Below are 9,646 nucleotides of genomic sequence, written 5' to 3'. Positions count from 1 at the left end.
ACCTAAAGCGACAGCAATCTATGTAATAATCCCGCCTACATGGATGACTCCTTCGGTCGATCTAGAAACACCGCTGAGGCCACATAACAGAAAGTTCCCACATGCTATTGGGCGAGACTGGGATGCACAAAATAGTAGGAAGATCTCCTCTTCACTCAGTAATGTCTCAGCATCCGGTCTTCGTAGGAAGGAATGTGCCAATATCATATGGAAGTATCTAAAAGCAGGGTTATGTATAATCTGGGACAGCTGCGTAGACGGATCCTGGCTTCCTCCACCTGATATATCACTCCAAAACTTCTCCACCTCCTTACCTAAAACGTATCCCATAGGTGTCTCGGGGATAACATTAGGAGTGGTCTGGAAACCCAATAGGTCACCGAACTCTTTCTGGCTGAAAGAGTACTCAACTCCAAAGAGCCTGAAAGCAGCATACCCATCCGGTCCAGAGTATGGGTCATAATCAAATAAACTGAGGAACTCCAATGTCAAGTTCCTGTAGGTGTTACTCAGGTCGTCAGCGAACTTGTCCCAGTGAAGCTGGTGGCTCAGAAATCGGATACTCGGCTCAATGCCCAATGTCATCATGCAGTGCTGATCTGGATAACGTGTGGGCGCCATAGGACGCTGATACAGAGCGATGTAGCACTCTCTCTGAGCATCATCTCTATAGGCTACGTGCATATCGTCGAAATCCTGCATCCTGCAGAAGTTAGGTAAGTGATCCTGAAAATACAAACCATTCAAATATTTAGTCTCGGTGAAAATAAAAATAAAATAAAATTAAATAAATGCGAAAAAGTAAAATGAAAATCCATGGGTTGCCTCCCACGCAGCGCTTGTTTAACGTCATTAGCTTGACGATCAGAATTTATACACCTGTAGTAGTAGGAATCGGTGGATCAACCAGAGTGTGGCTTGAGTAGTATGCTGGAATGTCTCCTCCTTCGTAGAGCTTCAGTCTTTGTCCATTTACGATGATTGGACTACAGGTTTCATTCTTGATTTCTACGGCTCCGGATCTCAGAATCTTGGATACTTCAAAAGGGCCAGTCCATCTTGAGCGTAGCTTAACAGGGAAGAGTCGTAACCTAGAGTTGAAAAGGAGAACAGGATCGCCTATATTGAAGTTTTTCTTTACTATTCTTTTGTCGTGGTAGGATTTTGTTCTCTCTTTGTATATTTTTGCATTCTCGTAGGCGGATTGCCTAAGTTCTTCTAGTTTATGAATGTCAAGGGTATGCTTTTCTCCGACGGTCAGGTAGTCTAAATTCAAAGTTTTAATGGCCCAATAGGCCTTATGCTCTAATTCGAACGGTAAGTGACAGGGTTTTCCATAGACTAGTTGGTAGGGAGTAGTTCCTATAGGGGTTTTGAAAGCGGTTCTATAGGCCCATAATGCTTCTTGAAGCTTCTGAGACCAGTCTCTCCTAGAGATAGAAACGGTTTTCTCTAGGATTTGTTTTATCTCCCTATTGGATACTTCTACTTGGCCATTAGTCTGTGGGTGGTATGGTGTTGCTACTCTATGCCTAACTCCATATTTTCTTAAAAGTTTATCAAATATTCTCGATATGAAGTGTGATCCTCCATCGCTTATGACTAAACGTGGTGTCCCAAATCTAGGGAATATATAGTTTTTAAACAGTTTAATCACAACCCTAGTGTCGTTTGTGGGTGCAGCTATAGCTTCAATCCACTTAGACACATAGTTTACAGCTACTAAGATATACCTGTTTCCTAAGGATGGTGGGAAAGGTCCCATGAAATCTATACCCCATACGTCGAAGAGTTCTACTTCCTGAATGTTTCCCAGAGGCATTTCATCATGCCTTGAAACGCTTTCAGTGCGTTGGCATCTATCACATTTGACAATGCAAACATAGACATCACGCCACATGGTAGGCCAAAATAGGCCAGCTTGAAGAATCTTGGCGTATGTCTTAGAGGTGCTCGCATGTCCACCATAGGGTGCAGAATGACAATGCTCGATAATACTATTTACCTCTTCTTCTGGAACGCAACGGCGAAAAATGCCATCTTTACCCCTTTTGAAAAGGAGCGGTTCGTCCCAATAGAAGTGTCTCACATCGTGGAAGAATCTCTTCTTGCGGTGGTAGTCAAGATCAGGGGGTACAATATCAGCAGCTAGGTAATTAATGAAGTCTTCATACCAGGGTACGTTACTTACTGCTAAGGAATTTTGGAAGTGCTCATGAGTGCCTAGGCTATCATCTTCAATGGTTTCTAGTCTAGCTATCAGTCTATCATAGGCGAAATCATCATTTATGGGTACTAAATCTGGTTTTAGATGTTCTAGCCTAGAAAGGTGATTGACTACTACATTTTCAGTGCCTTTTTTATCTCTTATATCTAAATCAAACTCTTGTAGTAACAGAATCCATCGGAGTAACCTAGGCTTGGCATCTTTTTTACTTAATAGGTAACGAATGGCAGCATGATCAGTGTAAACTATAATTTTTCCTCCTACTAGATAAGATCTAAATTTGTCTATAGTGAAAACTACAACGAGTAATTCTTTTTCAGTTGTTGCATAGTTAAGTTGGGCAGCGTCTAGGGTTCTACTGGCATAATATATTTCATGTAATTTTTTATCTTTCCTTTGTCCTAGAACGGCTCCAACCGCGTAATCACTAGCATCGCACATTATCTCAAAAGGTTCTGACCAATCAGGTGGTTTCATAATGGGTGCTGATACTAATGCTTGCTTTAAAAGATTAAATGTGTCATCACATTTTTCATCGAAAATGAATTCAGCATCTTTCATTAGAAGTCCAAGTAAAGGTTTAGTTATTTTGGAGAAGTCCTTGATAAAACGCCGGTAGAATCCAACATGTCCAAGAAAGCTTCAGACTTCTCTGATAGTTTTAGGTGGTTTTAGGTTTTCTATAACTTCTATTTTAGCTCTATCTACCTCTATACCTTTTTCGAAAACTATATGTCCTAAAACAATTCCTTCGGTCACCATGAAATGACACTTTTCCCAGTTTAGCACGAGGTTTACCTCCATGCATCTCTTCAGGATTTTCTCAAGGTTAGCAAGACAATTGTGGAAATCAAATCCGCAAACCGAGAAATCATCCATAAACACTTCCATAATACCATATAGGTAGTCTGCAAAGATTGACATCACGCAACTGAAAGTAGTTGGGGCATTACAGAGGCCGAATGGCATTCGTCTGTAGGCAAAAGTTCCATAAGGGCATGTAAAGGTAGTTTTTTCTTGATCTTCGGGGTGGATAGGTATTTGGAAGAATCCTGAGTATCCATCTAGATAGCAGAAGTAAGAGTGTCTGGAAAGACGCTCCAACATCTGGTCTATAAATGGTAAAGGGAAATGATCCTTCCTGGTTGCTTTATTTAATTTTCTATAATCTATACACATCCTCCATCCTCCTTCTAACTGTTTTGCTACATGTTTGCCTTTATCGTTCTGCACGACTGTGATGCCTCCCTTTTTAGGTACTACATGCACAAGGCTCACCCACTTATTGTCCGAGATCTGGTAGATTATACCTGCCTCAAGTAACTTAAGAACTTCCTTTTTAACAACATCAGTCATTATAGGGTTTATTCTTCTCTGATATTCCCTGGAGGGTTTTGAATCTTCTTCGAGCGAAATCCGATGCATGCATACGGATGGGCTTATACCTTTCAGTTCAGAGATATTATATCCTAAGGCTGAGGGATATCTTCGTAAAACGTCTAAAAGTTGGTTCATTTCCTTTTGGATCAAAGTAGCACTGACTATAACTGGACGGTTCATCTCTTCATCGAGGAACTCATATCTCAGGTTTTTAGGCAGTTCCTTAAGTTCTAAGGTTGGTTTCTTAGGGCGTGGCATAGGATCTGAGGTAAGGGATAAACATTCGTAAAGGTTATCATCGATGTAGGGTTTCTTAAAGTAATCATCTTCCATGATGGGGGTTGATGGTAACTTAATTGTTTTTATGATTTCTTCTTGTTCTAATTCTCTAACACATTCATCAATGATATCTAAGGCATAACATGCATCTCCCATCACAGGTGCCATGAGAAATTTCGAAAGTATAAATTCTATTTTCTCGTCACCTACCTCAAAGGTCAACTTTCCTCTCTTGACATCTATTATGGCTCCTGCAGTTGATAAGAATGGTCTACCTAGAAGGATTGGTATATCATTGTCCTCTTTGATGTACATGACAACGAAATTAGTAGGGATAAATAACTGACCTATCCTAACAGGGACATCTTCTAAAATTCCTATCGGATACTTAACAGATCTATCGGCTAACTGAAGTGACATCTTAGTAGGCTGTAATTCTCCTAAGTTTAACCTCTCACAAACCGCTAAAGGCATTAAGCTCACACTAGCTCCTAAGTCTAGAAAAGCTTTTTCGATGACATGACTACCCAAAAGACAAGGAATAGAGAAATTTCCAGGATCTTTATCCTTTTTTGCTAATTTATTCTCGGAAATGGCATTACATTCCAAAGGCTTCGGATCGTCAAGTCTACGTTTGTTGGTAAGGATGTCTTTGAGAAACTTTGCGTAAGAAGGTATTTGGGTAATGGCTTCTGTAAAAGGGATTTCTACGTGAAGTTTTTCTATAACTTTAATAAATTTTTGGTATTGGTTATTGATCTGGGTTTGTTTGAGTCTTTGCGGATATGGTATAGGTGGTTTATATAGCGGGGGTGGTACGTAAGTTTTATCTTTAGGTTTTTCTCTTTATTCTTGACCTTCCTGGTTTTCAGATTCCTCTGGTTCCTTTACTTCGTATTGGGGGTTTGGTATATTCCTTAGAAGTTTCGGGTTCACTCAATCTTGGGTTTGGTGGCTCATCATAACCGTTCCCACTTCGTAGGGTAATAGCATTGGCTTGTCCTCTCGGATTTCGTTGAGGTTGTCCAGGGAACTGTCCTCCAGGTGTAGTCTGAGGGGCTTGGTTTAAAGCTACCTGAGAGATCTGGGTTTCAAGCATCTTGGTATGAGTAACTATTTGGTCAACCTTGGTTCCTAACTGAGTAATCAGTTCATTAACGTGAATGTTTTGGTTCATGAACTCTTTGTTTTGTTGGGTTTGAGAAGTGATAAAATTTTCCATAATTTTCTCAAGGCTCGGCTTTGGTGGTACAGGTTGCATAGGTTGATTTGATCTTGGGGCTTGATAACCAGTTTGTCTCGGAGGTGCATTATTTTGGATAGGGTTATTATTTTTATAGGAGAAGTTCGGGTGATTCCTCCATCCAGGGTTATAGGTATTCGAGTATGGGTTTCCTTGGGTGTAGTTCACTTGCTCAGAGTGGGTTTCATTTAATAGACTGCATTCTGCAGATTGGTGTCCTTTGGTTCCACCTATCTCACAATCCGACGAAACTACGGTTACAGTATTCGGGTTTATGCACATATGCTCGACCTTAAGGGCTAATGCGTCCATTTTAGCTTGCATCATGTCTATAGAGCTTAGTTCATGCACTCCTCCTTGGGCTTCTTTCTTCTCAACTATCGCTCGTTCGACTCCCCATGATTGATGGTTTTGAGCCATATCTTCAATGAGGGCACTAGCTTCAGGGTAAGGTTTGTTCATCAGGGCACCGCCTGCGTTGGCGTCGATGGTCATCTTGGTGTTATAGTGAAGTCCATTATAGAAGGTCTGAATGATTAACCAATTTTCTAAACCATGATGTGGGCATGCTCGTAACAACTCTGTATATCTCTCCCAAGCTTCGAACAATGATTCTCCTTGGTTTTGGATAAATCTAGTTATATGGTTTCTAAGAACGGCGGTCTTACTTGGGGGAAAGTATCTAGCAAGGAATACTCTTCTAAGGTTATCCCAAGTCGTAATGGAATTGGGTGGAAGGGAATCTAACCATGATAGGGCTTTATCTCTGAGGGAAAAAGGGAATAATCTTAAACGTATTGCCTCAAGAGAAGCTCCGTTGGTTTTAAAAGTGTCTGCTAATTGGAGAAAGATTTTTAAATGTTGGTTTGGGTTCTCAGTAGCGAGACCTGTGAATTGTTTCTGTTGCACTAATTGCAACAGGGAAGGTTTAAGTTCGAAATTATTGGCTGGGATGGTTGGGTTAACTATACTAGAACTAGGTTCTTCATTAGACGGTTGAGCGAAATCCTTAAGAGGTCTTTAATTTTGATCTTCGGCCATCGCTCTCCTAATTCTATGAAAGAATAAACGTGCGTGAGCGTAACGTTCAGGTTCCGCCAGAGGGTATACTAAGCTTCCGGTGCTGCGAGCTTTTCGCATTGACCGGCGGGAAATAGCCTAAGTCTAAATGATATAACAACAGGGAAATGAAATTTGACGAAATTGGTCCCCGGCAACAGCGCCAAAAACTTGATGCGTGCTTTTCGCAAGTATACGAACGCGTCAGAGTAATATAAAAGATTGTCGAATCCACAGAGACCAAGTGTCAATCTATCGTTATCTATTGTTATGGTGTTTATCAAAGGCAATCAAAATAGGTGTTTTTAGAGTGTGCAATGAAAAGTGAAGTGTTGAATAAAGTTCAATTAATAAAGACAAGGTCGAATGTAATTCACATAATCAATTAATAATCCAAGTACTTGCTAATAGAACTACTTATGGGCAGTGTTTCCTACTTTGAAAAGAACCAATTTAACAGGAATTGTCGCTTTCGTGTATTCAAAACCGAGTTGTACTCCCTAATCAAACCCTCTTATTGTCACTTATAAAAAGGCGCGCATTGCGTTAGAGTAGTAAACCTATTTTTAAGAAATATAGTATCTTGACTAAGTTGAAAAGTATTTTAACCTAGATTTTTTAACCAAAAGAGGTTCTCACGAACCAGACTCTAAACTTATAAACGCGTCCGAAAATAGTTTTAAAATCTCTTTTCTTCTTAAGTTAAAAACTCCTAATGAACTAAACAAAGCGCTTTCGCTGTTTTTGAAATAGTTAAAAACAATTAAGTTTAAATAGACATTGTACGGCTTTCGATCTTACCCAACGGAAATTAAGTGCGGGAAAACTTAAGTTGAAAGTTAAAATAGCCCTTAAGTGTTTCTACGAACAATTGTACGCATTATCGGTTCAATTACGATCCTTACATTCTAACCTTATATGTTTAGTTAGACATGGTAAAATAAAGGTGCATTAAATAAAAGTAGTGCGAGTGCGGAAAGTAAATAAAAGTAGTGCGAGTGCGGGAAATAAATAAAAGTAGTGTGAGTGCGGAAAGTAAATAAAAGTAGTGCGGGTGCGGGAAATAAATAAAGTAAAGCGAGTGCGAGAAATAAATAAAGTAAAGCGAGTGCGAGAAATAAATAAAGTAAAGCGAGTGCGAGAAATAAATAAAGTAAAGGCAAAGTAATAAAAACCTGCTCCAATCTGAGGGTTGAATAAAATGCAAAGCGGAAATGAAAATGGCGGCAGGATTAACTTCCTTCCAAAGTGCTCCAAACTCGATTACAGACTCGATCACAAAACTCGATTACACAATTGTGGTAACACCCCAATGCGAAGCGATTACCATTTTAAAATACTGAATATATGCCTAAGTGAGACTAAGTTTGCATCTAAGTTTGCCTCTGCTCTAAGTTTGGATGATTAAACAAGTGAATTCGAGTCCCTATTTATAGGAGAGTAAAATGATGGAAAAGACAAGGATGCCCTTCAACTTAAAAATGGGAGGGAAAACTTTTCCTCTTGTGGCGCCCGCCACAAGGCCAATCTGAGGCGCCTTAGTGGAAGTAGTGGGGAACATGGTAGTTGAGGGAAGTTGAGCTAGGACACGTCATGGCAGGGTCTATGGCGCCAGCCACAGTGGGAGCCACAAGTACAAAATGCTGAATTTTAGGGTTTTTAACTCTTTTTCACTCCTTTTCTCGATCGGGGCTCCGATTAAAGTAAAAACCTGAAAACAAAGAGAAACATAGTAATAACACAACAAAATAACAATAAAACTACTAAAATGCATGCGAAATCAGAGTCGAAAATACGGTGAATTTCAGGGTCATCAACTGCATCGTACCTTACGATGTTCTACAATTCACTTAAGTGCACCGTACCTTACGGTGTTCCTTATTTACTCTATCTCTCATTAATCTGTCCTTTTTGTGTGTGACCCTATAGGTTTTCGAGGCATTGGAAATTATATTAAATCATGTATTTAACATAGCAGTATCTAGCAACACATCACTGCTACTAAAGACACGAAAATGTCATGTGATCTGACAAACTTTTGTGATAATACTTATGTGTACAATTATCCTTTTGCCCTTATGTCTTTATTGAACACAAGGTATAGACCGTGTCATCCTTGTCCAATTCAATATTGGGCCCGTAGACATTTATCCTGTTACGCAGGATGGGCAAATTCCATCTAGGTCACTCATGTTTCTCAGCATGCTTCGTGGAGTACCCATCAACTATCTTTATGGTCATCCAGTTACGGACAATGTTTGATCAGCAATAAGGCACTCAACTCTACATCTAGGGTCCATAGTGGTTTTAGGTCGAAGGGTAGTATACACCATTATCACCATGATAATAACTTATGACACTTTGCATAACATTCTATATAGTATTCTCATAGCGGGTCAATCTAGTATAAATATTACTCCTAATATTCATACCTATGTTTAAGACTTGATAACTCCTTATCCATGATCCATGAGATGTGATCATTAGTCTATATACATAATAGTCTTAATGCTTTAATGTTATCCCACTATACAACAAAGCTCGACTACAGATACTTTAAGAATAATGTCCTTATGTTTAATGGGATCTCATGATTAAGTCACACATGATACATTAAACGGACTAGCTATTCTAGGGACTTTATTAAACATAATAAAGAAAAAGCCTTTTATTATTAATAAATAATTCGATACAAGTACCAAAAGTATTGGCCTCTAGGGTTTACACCAACATAGTGCTACTATGATTAAAGATGGGCAAGAGGTTTCTCTTCCCGCGACTAATTCAGTAGTAAGCATTATTGGTGCTGTTAAGGTGACCCGGAGTCGTCGAGTATTTAATCCAGTATGCCTGAAGGTTGTGGAGGATGTTGTGGTTGGGAAGAAGGTGGTTGTTCCTTTGGTTAATCATGTTAACATTCCTTTGGTGACACAGACAAGTGGGGCCGAGTCATGGAAGTGATTGAAAACAAGAACAGGGCCGGTCTAGGATTTGAGCAAGGGCCATTCAAAGGAGAAGTCAAGGCTATGCAACAAATTTTCCGTAGTGAAGGGTTCATTCACAAAGAAGAAGAACACTCAGCTGCGATCATTCATGAAGATGAAGAAGAAGATAGTGTCAACTTTGTAACGCATGGGCAGATTTGCAACAATTGGGTTGTTGTTGATGTTTCTGTTATAATTCATCGTTCAAAGTAATATGTCTTATTGTTTATAGAAAAATCCTTCTTCTATTCCTAAGGGAGAAGTGAAAACATTGCCAGGCATTTTCAATTTTCATCAATAAAATGCAATTTTATTCATCCATATTTATGTTGTTTTTACTTTTTGCTTTTTCTGAAAATGGTAATCACAAAAAAACATAAGTAAACAATAATGTTTCCCATATCTGCATAATATTTGTTTGCACTTCATATTTCTAAAATCAAAATATCAAATCATTATGCAGGTTGCTTCTCA

General features: G+C 39.2%; 1 non-coding gene across 1 annotated transcript; it reads left to right on the top strand.

The window, feature by feature from the left end:
* The first annotated feature begins 5,679 nt into the window (after positions 1 to 5,679).
* Positions 5,680 to 5,786, top strand: LOC127088415 (small nucleolar RNA R71). Its single transcript, XR_007790252.1, has one exon. It is a non-coding gene; the product is annotated as a small nucleolar RNA R71 (small nucleolar RNA).
* The last annotated feature ends 3,860 nt before the right edge of the window (positions 5,787 to 9,646 follow it).

Source organism: Lathyrus oleraceus, chromosome 5 (genome assembly GCF_024323335.1).
Source record: "Lathyrus oleraceus cultivar Zhongwan6 chromosome 5, CAAS_Psat_ZW6_1.0, whole genome shotgun sequence".
NCBI lineage: Eukaryota > Viridiplantae > Streptophyta > Magnoliopsida > Fabales > Fabaceae > Lathyrus > Lathyrus oleraceus.
This window is presented reverse-complemented; position numbering and strand designations above follow the sequence as displayed.